This window comes from Neofelis nebulosa, chromosome X (assembly GCF_028018385.1).
Source record: "Neofelis nebulosa isolate mNeoNeb1 chromosome X, mNeoNeb1.pri, whole genome shotgun sequence".
NCBI classification, from domain to species: Eukaryota; Metazoa; Chordata; class Mammalia; order Carnivora; family Felidae; genus Neofelis; species Neofelis nebulosa.
In genome coordinates this window covers 81,258,684-81,272,219 of record NC_080800.1, presented here as the reverse complement: position 1 = coordinate 81,272,219, position 13,536 = coordinate 81,258,684, and the positions used below count along the sequence as shown (strand labels likewise).

Here is a 13,536-nt window from a genome sequence, read left to right as displayed (position 1 = left end):
TCTCTAGAATTCTACTATATAGACTGGAGTTGAATGGTGAAGAGTGATAATTGAAATACCAGTTTGGCCAACTCTTAGGAAGTCCTATTTGATATATTTGTTTATTGTTAAGAGGCCATATAGAGTACTAGTTAAGAACATGGACTCTGGAGCCATACTGTCTGACTTGAAATCTTAACTTAATCATTTAACCTCTCTGTGCCTCAGTTTATTTGTAAAATGGGAATTATAATAGTATTTATATCATAGGATTTTTGTGAGGACTAAATGTGTTGCGTATATCTTAGATTAATACCTTAAAACAGTATTTAGAGTAATAAGTGCTATGTGTGTTTGTCATTAGTGCTATTGCTTATTTTTCTTTGATTTAGAATGTAAGCTCCATGTGTACGAGATGGTTTTTTTGCTTATTGCTGCATTCCCAGATCCTAAAACAATGCATAGGACAAGCACCAGTAAATGTTAGTGCTCTCAAACTTCTTCCGAATAAATTAATATGACATTTAAGTCTTAAGTGTCAAGATGTGGACATAGAAAGTGGGGTTTGAGGTGATTAAGAAAGATAGCCAGAGAGATAGGAGAGCCAGCAGGCTGTGATGCTCCAGAAACCACAGGAGGGGAAAATTTAACAAGGAAAGAAGGGCAACAGTATCAAACATTACTAGAATATCAAAGGAAAATAAAACTAAAATATAGTCAGTACATTTTGTAACAAGGAGCGCTATCTTTTGCTTTTATATCTTGGTATGTAATGTTTTTCTTTCCTCCATAGATGCTTTTATTAAAATTAATAACCACTCATAATAAATCTTTGAATAGGTCTTCAAAGTTTTTAGCCCTGCATTATCAACCTCCAAGGAACAAACCAGTACAGCACTTACTTATTTTTGTTCATAAACACAAAGGACCCAGCCTCAATACAATTTAGTACATTTTCCCCTGACCTGGACTCTCCTCTTGAATCAAACAATGAAACCTGCTGTGAACATCTGCTTCTAATTCTATGATAGTTCCTTTCATAAGAATGTTTTTCCCCTTTCTCCCTACCCACTTTCCCTCCTTTCAAAAGTATAAGTGGAATGTATAAAAAAACTCTTATAACTCAATAATAAAAAGACAAATAATCAAATTTAAATATGGACAAAGGATCTGAATAGGCAGTTCTTCAAAGAAGATATCCTAATGGCTAGTAAGTACATGGAAATATGATTAACATCATTACTTATTATGGAAATGCAAATCAAAACTACATAATGAGATCCTACTTCACACCCACCGGGATGTCTATGATAAAAAACAAAAACAAAAACAAAACAGTACTGACAGATGTCATTGGGGATGTGGAGAAATTGAAACCCTCATGCATTGCTGGTAGGAATGGAAAATGGTGCAGCCACTTTGGAAAGCAGTTTGGTGATTCCTCAAAGGTTACCCATAGAGTTACCATATGACTTCGCTATTCCACTCCTAGGTATATATACAAGAGATTTGAAAACATGTGTTCAAAAAAAATTCATACATAAATGTTTATATCAGCATTATTCATAATAGCCAAAATATGGATATTACCCAAATGTCCATCGACTGATGAATGGATAAGCCAACTATGGAATATTCAGTGTCAGCCCTAAAAAAAGAATGAAGAACAATTTGAATAGTTTCAACAATAATAACGGAGTAAAGAACTCCAGGGCTCCTTGAATTGTTGCAGTTAGCCACTGAATAAAGTCCAAATTCCTTAACATGACTTATAAGGCCTCTGAAGTTCTAATCTCTACCCATCTGTTATGGGTTTGTGTCCCCCACCCTCAAATTCATATGGTGAAGTCCTAACCCCCAGTACCTCAGAATATATTCCAATTTGGAAATAGGATCATTGCAGATGTAATTAGTTAAGATGAAGTTATTTGGGTGGGCCCTAATGAAATAGGACTGGTATCTTTATAAAAAGAAATATTGACACAGGGACACATGCACAGAGAGCACCACTTAAAGATGAAGGCAGACATCAGGGCAATGCTTCTATAAGCCAAGAAATGCCAAAGATTGTCAACAGGCCACCAGAAGTTAGGAGTGAGTCATGGAGCATAGTCTTACGGCCCTCAGAAAGAATTAACTCTACACCTTGATCTCAGACTTCTAGCCTGTAAAACTGTGAGACAGTAAGTTTCTGTTGGTTAAGCCACTCACTTTTGGAACTTTGTTATGTCAGGCCTAGCACACTAATATACCATCTTTCTAGCCTATCTACTATCACTTTTTCTTTACACTTTATGCTCCAGCAACACTAACTTTCTTGTACTTCCTTTGCGTAGATCTAGTGTTTCCAGCCTTTTTGTTTTTGCTTATGCTATTCTTCTGCCTGCAATGCCTTTTTGGTCTAGCTTAGTACGACTCATCCTTTAAGATTCAGAGAAGCTATTACCTTTTCTTTTTTTTTTTCTTTTTTTTTTTTTTTAAATTTTTTTTTCAACATTTTTTATTTATTTTTGGGACAGAGAGAGACAGAGCATGAACGGGGAGGGGCAGAGAGAGAGGGAGACACAGAATCAGAAACAGGCTCCAGGCTCCGAGCCATCAGCCCAGAGCTTGACGCGGGGCTCGAACTCACAGACCGCGAGATCGTGACCTGGCTGAAGTCGGACGCTTAACCGACTGCGCCACCCAGGCGCCCCAAGCTATTACCTTTTCTAAGGACCCTTCACTGACTACTCACCACGAGGATGGTGTAAATAGCCTTCCTAGGTGCTCCCACATATCCTGTGCATCTACCCAGCTTTATACTTTCCACATTGTATTATAATTTGATGTTTTCTTTCTGCCTCCTTCCACTCCACACAATACACTGTTAACTCTTTAAGGAAAGGGTCACCAAAATACTGGGGTCTAGGATAGTATACTTTGCACATAATAGAGGCTCAATATATTTCTTTGAATGAAGGGACTTTTTTTCAGTATTTATTCATTTTCTTTTTTTCCCCCATACACCTACTAAAGTGCTTCACATATAATGGGTGCTCAGTACATCTTGGCCAGTGGTTCTCAACTAAGGACATTTGGCAATATCTGGAGACATTTTTGGTTGTCACTTCTGTCATCTAGTGGGTAGAGACTAGAGATGCTGTTAAACCTCCTACAATGCACAGGATAGCTCCTCACAACAAAACATTATCCAGTCTAAAATGTCATTAGTGTAGAGGCAGAGAGACCCTAATCTTGACACAATAAGAGACTGAATCTACTTTTTATACCATAAACTCACTGTAGACCACTAGTGTACTAAATCTGCTTTGTCAGAAAGCCTGATTGTTTTTAATAAAAACAAACTATTTCCCAACAAGAAATGAAGAGGGACTGTCCTGGCATCCAGAATTAAGATTTTGGCAATTGAAAAGTACCTGATCCATAAGAGAACAGCCATATCAGTTACAATATCTTTAAATCTGAAATGCTCTATAGCAGTGAAAAATGAATGAATTAGAGCTACATGTATCAACAGGGATAAATATAAGCACAATGGTGAGTGAGGAAAGCAAATTGCAGAAGGTACATACAGAGTGATACTATTTCTGTAAAGTACTACATATTGTTAAAGTATAGACACATATGTAGTAAATGTATAACTATATACATGGAAAAGATCAAGATCAAATCTGGTGAATAAAGAAATAGTGAAAACCTCAGGATAGCATTGTATACAGTGGGCTTCAGCTGCAGTGGTAATGCCTTATTTCTTAACCTGGATAGTGGGCATATCCTTGATATATTGTTCTATACACATTTTATAAAAGAGCAACTGCTCAATACTGAGGCATCCTGTCACCTGGGGCTGAGGAAAATCTAATCTCTATCCTACTAGTTTGTACTAGCTAGAACTCCCTCAATGTGGTAAAATCGAGCAATTCATTGAATCTAATCTTTCAGTATGGGACAGGAGCTTACATACTATACATAGGATAATATTCCATAAGTTCCTATTTGTATTGCCCTGCAATGTCTACATTTTGTGATAAGCACACATTTACTGAAATTTTGTGTTATACAGTCTAAAATATAGTTAATTTTATTATTATTCATTATTTTTCAAAACTATAAATATACCCTTTGATGTTTATCATTTAAAATAACAAGATAATGTGAAAAGGACAGTCTTTTTTTTTAATTTTTTAATTTTTTTTTAACGTTTATTTATTTTTGAGACAGAGAGAGACAGAGCATGAACGGGGGAGGGTCAGAGAGAGGGGGAAACACAGAATCGGAAGCAGGCTCCAGGCTCTGAGCCATCAGCCCAGAGCCCGACGCGGGGCTCGAACTCACGGACCGTGAGATCGTGACCTGAGCTGAAGTCGGACGCTTAACCGACTGAGCCACCCAGGCGCCCCAAAAGGACAGTCTTTACAACAAATGATGCTGGGAAACTGGTTGGACCCTTACAACATATATAAAACATAGGCAAAAATTAATTCAAACTGGATCAAAGTCCTAAGCATAGAGCTAAAACTATAAAGCTATTAGAAGAAAACACATAGATATTGGATATGGCATATTTTTCTTGGATGTGATACCAAAGCACAGACAACAATGACATAACAGATAAACTGAACTTCATTAAAATTAAAAAGTTTTGCACATCAAAAGATACTATTAAGAATGAGAAGACAACTCACAGAATGGGAGAAAATATTTGCAAAGCATATATCTGATAAAGGATTAATACCCAGAATATTTAAGGAACTGCTACAAGTCAACTACAACAACAACAACAACAACAACAACAAATCCAACTCAAAAATGGGCAAATGACTTGAATAGACATGTCTCTAAAGAAAATATACAAATGACCAATAAACACAAGAAATAATGATCAACATCACAAACCATTAGGGAAAATGTAAATCAAAACCAAAATGAGATACCACTCCACACTCATTAGGGATGGCTATTATATAAAAAAGCAAAAACAAAAAACCTCAGAAAATACCAAGTTTTTGTGAGGCTATGGAAAAACTGGAATCTTTGTGCATTGCTGTTGAAAATAACTTGGCAAGTCCTCAGCTAAATATAGAATTACCAGTTAATATAGTAATTCCACTTCTAGGTATATACCAAAAGACTTGAAAGCAGAGACAGATACTTGCACACTAATGATCATGGCAGCATTATTCACAATAGCTGAAATATGGAAACAAATCAAATGCCCATCGACAGATTAATAAATAAACAAAATATGGTGTATTCATACAATGCAGTATTATTCAGCCTTAAAAAGAAATTCTGATACATGCTACAACATGAGTCTGCTTGCATTGGACCCCTCATGATATTTGGTTATAAGAATTTGAGTGCAGAATCCTTGTGGCAAGCAAGGAGGACCAAACAGAAATGGACAGCACAGAGTCTATGCGGACAGGCTATTGCCTAATTTTGTTTTGGTTCACTGTTTATATTTGTCTCTTTCTGTGTATTTTCAGTTGGTTCACTGAGATTGTCTTAGAGTAAAAGAGTCAGATCTCCACATCCTCTTTAATGAGGTAGACCATACAAAGGGAGAAACTGCACAAGTAGAAAGAAATAAAAACATAAAACATTATCTGGAAGTTTTGCTTAGGAATAAGGGGACTGGACTAAATGTTTTCTGGAGGTCCTTCTGGCTGAGGGTATTTCCAGCTCCTGCCAACCACCACCTGCAAAAAAGGAGCAGAAAAGTGCTTGGTCTGAATTCCCACAGGCCAGGTGAGGGAGATGGAGCACAGGCAAAGGCCTAGGGTTCAGCACAGGGGCCCTAAGGGCTGAGTTGGCAAAACTAAACCAATCAAAAGAATTTCCTCTTTGAAGTGGCTTCTTCACACTTCAGGCTGTGCACAGGGTACTGAAGAGCTAAAATATGGAAGAAAACTTTGGGTAGAGCCTGGGGGCTAAATTTTACTTTTTTGCCTATCACAATTGAAATGATTTTTTTCTTTACTTTTTAAGATTTTTATTTTTTAAAAAAAATTTTTTAAGTTTTATTTATTTATTTACTTTGAGAGAGACAGAGACAGCGTGAGCGGGGGGAGGGGTAGAGAGAGGGAGGGAGAGAATCCCAAGCAGACTCTGCACTGCAAAGCCCAATGCGGGGCTCGAACCCACGAAACCATGAGATCATGACCCAAGCCGAAACTAAGAGTCGGACACTTAACTGACTAAGCCACCTAGGTGCCCCTCCTTTTTAAGATTTTTCAAAATAATTCTTTATGTTATCAAAGCTGCACACTTCTCATTAGAATAAAGTTGAAAAATACAGAAAAAAGTAGGAGGAAAACAAAACTTCATTTAGTTCCACCGCCTAGAAACAGGTACTACTAATATTTTGCATATTTTGTTTTATCTTTTTCTCATGCATTTTCATTAATTGTTGTGATCATATTTTATATTAAATGTTGCATCCTACTTGCAATTAATATTAGAGCATAAGCATTTTCCTGTCATAAACTATGTGTAAATTTCAGTTTTTGTTGGCTGAAGAATATTCCATTGTATAACTATACTGTAATTTACTTAACCATTGAACCATTAGGTTTTTCCATAGTATTTTATTATTCTAAGTAATACTAGGATTAACATAGTTGTACAAAAAGTTTGTGTACATCTGTTTTCCTTAGGATAATTTCATTCATGCATTATATAAATACTAGTGAGGGCTTACTATGTGCCAGGTATTATGCTAAATGTCATGTTTCTGCCTTGAGTAGCATGCTATCATTTACTGAGATAGGAAACACTGGAGGAGGAGCAAATTTAAGAGACAACATGGTGTGTTCAGCTTTGGATGTGTTGAATTTGAGGTGCCTGCAAGACGTCCAAATGGACATGTCAAGAACACAGAGCTCAGTGAAGAGGTCTGGATAGAGCTATAATATTACAGTTGTGATCATATAGATGGTAATTAAAACCAAGTGAGTGAAAGAGATCATTTAGGGAGACAATATACGTAGCCTAGCTCTGAGAATGTCTGACTTCCAGAGGTTAGATAGCAGAAGTGGAATCTACAAAATGATTTTGAGGAGAGGGCAAAGGGGTAGGAAGAAAAGCAAGAGTGTGGCATTATAGATGCCACAGGAAGACTTTCAAGTAGGAGGAAATAGTTAACAGCGTTAAATGTAGGGGAGATGTCAAGCAAGATAACGATTAAAAATATCCCCTTTATTTTTGAATTTATATCTGTAGATTTACTGACACAGAGGTCAGTCATTGGTTGGGTACTTTGTTGAGCACAGTTTCAGTGGAGCGTGGGGGAATGACGCCAAACTGCTAAGTGAGAAGAAGAAAATGGAGATGGCAAATGTACCTGCAAAGTACATTTGCAATAAATTTGCCCATAAAGAGTAGCTGGAGAAGTACCTTGTGTGTAGGGAGGATTTTTTTTTTTTAAGATGTCAGACCTGAGCATGTTTAATTGCTGATGACAGATGAGAGGGACTTGAGCATGGTTAATGGCTGATGAGAAGAAGGTAAGAGAGAGGGAGGGAGAGAGGGGGAGAGGAATCAACCATTACTGGATAGATATAAAATTTTAAAGCCTATTGATACACTGTATATTGCTCACATGCCTTCTTAAAGGGTGTTTAAACAAAACACACTCCTGCCAGCATTTATGGAAGAGCTTTGTTTTTATACCACTTTGTCATCAAGTGTTATAAAAAAAAAAAACAAACCTTTGCCAAAGAATCGCATTATTGTTCTAATTTGCTCTTATTTTTTTTTCTATTGGTGAGTTGAATGTTTTAAACAAGTGTGTGTGTGTGTGTGTGTGTGTGTGTGTGTGTGAATTTAGTCTATATCCTTTGCCCCAAACATTTCTATTTTAGAGGGACACTTTTATTTGCCACAAAAGGCTCAAGGTTAAAGGATCAGAATGGTATCATATTTTATCTTCCCAAATTATATGGTCTAGAGTCTTCATCTTCTTATAAGTACATGGCAGTTTGACAACTTTGGCTCAGCTAAGCAGAAGAGGCAGGAGATTGATCATCTGAGAGAGTGAAAAAGGGGGCCATGTCCAGTCTTAGACCCCTATCCTCAGTCCTAACCTCCCTTTCCTAATCTGGGAGGGCATCCTTCCAGAGACTTAAGGCTTTGGCTCTCTGAGCACCCTTTCCGGGGGCGCGGCCCCCTACTAAGGGGCCCGGAGAGCTGTACGGCCCCTTTAAGAGTCCAGCTCCTCCCCACTCCAGGGAAAGTTGCAGCTTTTTCCGCCTCCCGGGAGGCTAAGTAGGGCTGCCCACTTGAACAGGATTGCAGTTTTAGCAGAGCAGCCCTCCCCCGAGTCCAGCACTGAGACGTCTCGCCCTCTCGCGGCACCTGTTGCAGTTGACAGGTAAGTCCGCGGCCAGCGGCCTCCCCTTCACTCTCGGTCCCAGGCTCCTCCTGGGCCCCTTGCCCTTTTTCGCTGCCTAAGCGTCCCCCACCCCTATTTCAGGCACCTGAACCCTTCCCTCACCCCCCTCTGCTCTCCCAAGTTTTCCTTCTCCCTAGCCGACCGCCTGTTCCCTCTGTGTCGTCTGCCTGTCTTGACCGCACCCCCCACGCTTTGACTCCCGTCTGCTTGGGGCGGTCCTTCCCCGCCAGTTTGCTTTCTCTCGGGCCTCTTCTGGCCCCTTCCCTGGCCCACCTGTCGCTAACTCGAGCGGTACCCCTCTGGGCTCTGCCTCCCCCGGGTCTCGCTTGGCACAGAGTGGCTCGACTTTTCCCGCCAGCCGGAGCTGAAGCCCCTCCCGAGCTGGCCCTGGGGGCGGGGGTGAGGCCGAGCTCCTAAACGGGAACTCCACCGTCGGAGAAGTCGATTCACCTTTTCCGTGGTTCCATTCTCAGCGCTTGGTCATTGCGGCCGGTCTCAGTCTCTCACTGTTTCCGGACCTGGGATCTCATGGTGTCAGCTTCTCTGGCCTCCGTAGGTCCGCCAAAAGTCAAGGCTGAGCCCTACCTCAGTGGGCTTCCTCTGCGCTTGGGGCTGGGGACCCAGCTGTGTGCTCTGGAGTTGAACCGGTTTATTTTGCCACCTTTCAAGGTGGCTTCGGAGATCTGCTCCTGGAAGAGGTTCCCTAGAGCCCTCAGAAGAGGCACAGAACTCTCATATCCCCTGGGATGGTTTGTCAAGCGTCAGATGTTCCTTTAGCCCCTAAAGTTGAATGAGATGGTTGGGTTTTTGGCGATGAAATCATTTGGTTAGAATTTTGGTGAATGAACAGGTGATTTGTTTTTCATTAGCCAACATTCTCTTCCCCCCAGTAAATACCCTGCTTCTTCAGGACCAGAGGACCTAGCATTCCAGAATATTGCTTTTGGCAGGGTTGACCCTAGACCTTGTACATTTGTGACAGAAATTGGTCTTCATTGCATCCTGGACCTCCTGTTTTTAACTGGCTTGTTTTCTGTTCTTTCAGCTCCCCACATCCCACTTCTCATAAATCCATTAATATTAAGGTGTTAATGACTTAATGTGTTTACCTCACTGGGCTGTGGAGAGAACAATGTTGAGGCCCTGATGAAGTTTTTTGTTGTAGTTGTAAATTGTTTTTAAGCTCCTGTTGGAAATCCAAGTAGAAAAAGACCACTGGCTTGGCTTGTGGGACTTCTCCTGGCTGGGGATGAACATTTCTGGTAACACGATTTTAGGTGCCTCACTTTAGGTCAGAGCAGTGAAATGGAACTTGGAGGCCTATTCTGGGATAGTTTGTCGGTGACTGTATGTAGCATTCTAGTTGATGCTCTCTGAACTTATCCCCTTAGTGCTACTAGTAATGGTTATTAGAATGTATTGAGCCATGTACTGTGATCAGTTCCTTACATAGTTATCTCATGTAATCCTTATAATAACTCTGTGTTGTAGGCACTACAGTTATAGCCATGTTAGGATGGAAAGGAGACTAAGAGGTTAAGTGCCTTGCCCCCAAATCACCCAACTAACGAGGGGCTGAACTGGGCCATCTGACTTGTGTTCCTATCCCCTGTTACACCACTTGTGCTGTCTTATATTTTAGGAACACCAAATAGCTCACAGGTGAGGACTAAGTAATGAAAAATTTCTCTTCCAAGCTGAAGCATGAGTTTTGTTCCTTGACTCCATCTCAGATGCGCTGCAGAGACTTTGGGCCACTCTTACCTCACCGATTTCTTACCCTCTTCACAACTTCACTTTTAACATGGGGCCAATTGCCACATTACCACTATAAGCCCCCACCCCTGAGTGTACCTGGCTTAATGAAGCTTCTGGGGCTCTCAGTTCAGTAGTAGTTATCCTGAAGTTAGGAGACGGTAACCCTGGATTCTAGGGATGTGTGCCTGACTCAACTTCTTCCTTTCCTGCTAGCTAGGGAAGAAATGAGGGTGGGGTAAATGATAAGGATTTCCCAGCAGCCATCCCAGAGAGCCTGAGGGTGAGTGTGTGCTTGTTTTATCTGGGATGGATGGAGCACTTTAGGCAGGGACACCACAGGAGAAAATGTCCTCCTTGATCCCATTTCTGGGCCTTTGCTCAAACTGTTTCTTTTTCCTGAAAAACTAACTTGCCACCTGTACCCATCCTCCTGCCTTTAATTCCTATTCATCTCTCAAGATTTAGCTCTAAGGCCATTTCCTTTGTGACAACCTCACCGCACACACAGTTCCTTCCCCCAAGCCAGATTACCGGTTATCCTGTCCTAGAGCACTTTTTTTACACCTCTGGGAAGCCCTGACCATCTCCCTTAGTTGTTTTTCCACCTGGAAGGTTGTAACCTCTTTTTATTTTAATTAAAATTTTTTTTAATGTTTATTATTTTTGAGAGAGAGAGAGTCACGAGCATGAGTGGGGAGGGACACAGAGAGAGGGAGACACAAAATCTGAAACAGGCTCCAGGCTTTGAGCTGTCAGCACAGAACTGCATGTGGGACTTGAATCCACAAACCGTGAGATCATGACCTGAGCTGAAGTTAGATGGATGCTTAACCACCTGAGCCACCCAGATGCCCCTAGAAGGTTGTAACCTCTTTAAGGGCAAGGTCTGGCTCTTGGCGCTCCCTTTCTCTTAAGTACAAGAGATTAACAAATATTGGTGCCAGCCTGGGGATACTAGGCCTTTAAGGGCCTGAGGTCTGGTGGTGGTGGGATTAAAGTACGCAAAACACCTTCCTGAGGCACTAAATCCTAGAACTAGGAGTTTGTACTTATAAATGTCACTTCAGTGAGGCCTTATCCAATTACCTATTTAAACTTGCAACCCCATCCCTGAACATTCTGTGCTCCTTCTCTACGTTATTACTCTAATGTAACATATTGTGTATTTTTTCCATTTTTCTTATTATCTGTCTCTCCCTTGCCCCTCCATAATGTAAATTCCATGTGGGCAGGATTTGTGTCTGTTTTATTCATCAGTGGACCCCAGAACCCATAACAGAGCCTGGCACATCATAGGTGCTTAACTAATAGTTGTTAAATCAATTAATGAATTACAGTACCATTCTAGGAATTGGCTCTTTTGTGCCCTCCTGGACCTGAAACTAGGTATCCCTAGACTGTCACCTTACAGCTATAAGGTTGCTTCAGGCTCAGTTCTCACACAGCTTTCCTTCTGCTGAGTTTTGCTTTGAGACCGCATTCCTGATGACAGCTTTGACCTAGCTGGAAGTACTTCCTCTCCTTTTTTAAGGCCCAAGTTTCTGAATGGAAACTTCTTTTTTTTTTTCTGCTATAAGCATTATTTTTATTTATTTATTTATTTATTAATTTTTTGTCCCTTTTTATTTATTTATTTTTTCCTGAATGGAAACTTCTAAAGTGAAAATGTAAAGGGGCTATGCTTCTTGTTGGTAGGAAGGGGGACTTACACTGAGAGGAGAGGGTGTGGATTCTCAGATGTCTTGAAGCCTTTCAGGCATTTGGCAAGCAAGAAAGTTATTGTGCAATGGGGAAGTGAGTGGCTCCAAAGAATAAAAGGTGGCCCAAGTTCAGTTTCTGGCCTCAAGTTTCCCTTAGCTTTTTAGGCATGAGGAGACTATTGGATTATAAACTTTATGGAAAACACACTGCTGAGTGCTATGTGTGTAGTACTTGACTAGTTTTATACTAGGAGAATTATTCAGCGTGAGGAAACCACTATGTGACGTTAAAGAAAAAAGTTACCATTGTGTTTAAATGTTGTTTGAAATATTCAGCAAGAAAAAAAAAGCTAGAATTCCCTAAAAGACAGGCTTGGAAGGAGTTGGGTCCTTGATAGGGTGGTAAATGTGTGATTTTCTACCATGTGATGTGTGTTAACTTCTTTAAAACTGAAATTTGTATTAAAAAATGTCTGCTCAGCCTCCTCTTCTCCTAAATTTATCTTCCCAGCTTCTGAACATTGAAGTGACCTAGGGCTCAGTCCATGCACTTTTTTTCCATCCAAAATCTTCCCAGAAGCACCCATCCAGCCCCATGGCTTGAAATACCATCTATCTATACACTCGTCACTCCCACATTTATTTGTGTGACCCAAGCCTTTCTTCTAAGCTGCAGCCTCATACATCCAATGGCCTATTCGACATCTCTACTTGGGTGTCAAATAGATATCAAATGTAACAGGGCCAAAACTGGATTCCTGATTCTTCTCAAATCTCCAGCCCTTTCCCTCAGCCTTCCCCATCTCAGTAAAATGACACCATCATCCACTCAGTTGCTCAAGTCAAGAACCTAGGGTTGCCCTTGATTCCTCCCCTTCTCTCACCTCTCCATATCCAATTCATCAGCAAGTCCTGTTGACCTGATCTTCCAGCTGTGTCATATATTCTGCCACATGTCTCCATCTTCTCTGCCTATTACCCTAGTCCAGGCAACACAAGGCCACAATAAACATATTTGCACAGTGCTCAAGAATGGATGTAGATATATATAACACACACAGATAGATATTTCTATGGGATAGCTTTCTAGTAGAATTGTTGGGTCAAAGGATATTTACATTAAAAAATGTGAATAGGCTGTGCCAAAGTGGCATCCAGGAAGATTTACATTCTTACCACAGAAAATGCTTTTCTGTATGCTCTTGCTGAGGATGGCCAGATTTTTGCTAATCTGGTAGGTGAAAAGTGGTATCTAACTGATTTAACTTTCACATCTTTAATTACTAGTAACGCTGAGTATTTTTGTGTGTATACTAGCTATTTGTATTTTTTCTGAGACTTGCTTCTTAATATCCTTTGCACATTTTTCTTTTGAGTTATATATTTAATTTGTTTGTAAGAACACAATGTTTATTAGGGGTATTTATTCATAGCCTCTTACACAGTACAAGTTTTTTTCTCTTGTCATATGTCATAACTTTGTTCATGATGTGTACCCCTCTTGTAATCAGATAAAACACACTATAAAACATTTAAAAAAACATGTTCATGGGATGCCTGGGTGGCTCAATTGGTTGAGCATCTGACTGTTGATTTCAGATGGGGTCATGATCCCACATTCGTGGGGTCGAGCCCCATGTTGGGCTCTGCACTGAGCATGGAGCCTGCTTAGGATTCTCTCTTTCTTTCCCTCTCTCCCCC

The 13,536-nt window shown here is 40.4% G+C and overlaps 1 protein-coding gene across 8 annotated transcripts in view; it reads left to right on the top strand.

Moving 5' to 3' along the window:
* SYTL4 (synaptotagmin like 4) overlaps positions 1–13,536 on the top strand; it is a 188,293-nt gene that overhangs the window by 130,510 nt on the left and 44,247 nt on the right. For 2 of the 8 annotated variants that reach the window (XM_058713977.1, XM_058713975.1), the window contains exon 1: positions 8,229–8,356. The exons of 4 other annotated variants lie outside the window; for them this stretch is intronic. The gene's annotated coding sequence lies outside the window, so the exon portion shown is untranslated. Of the gene's footprint in view, positions 1–8,228; positions 8,357–8,821; positions 8,945–13,536 lie in introns of those variants that run through there. 2 more of the 8 variants (XM_058713979.1, XM_058713976.1) reach the window with 2 other exon arrangements.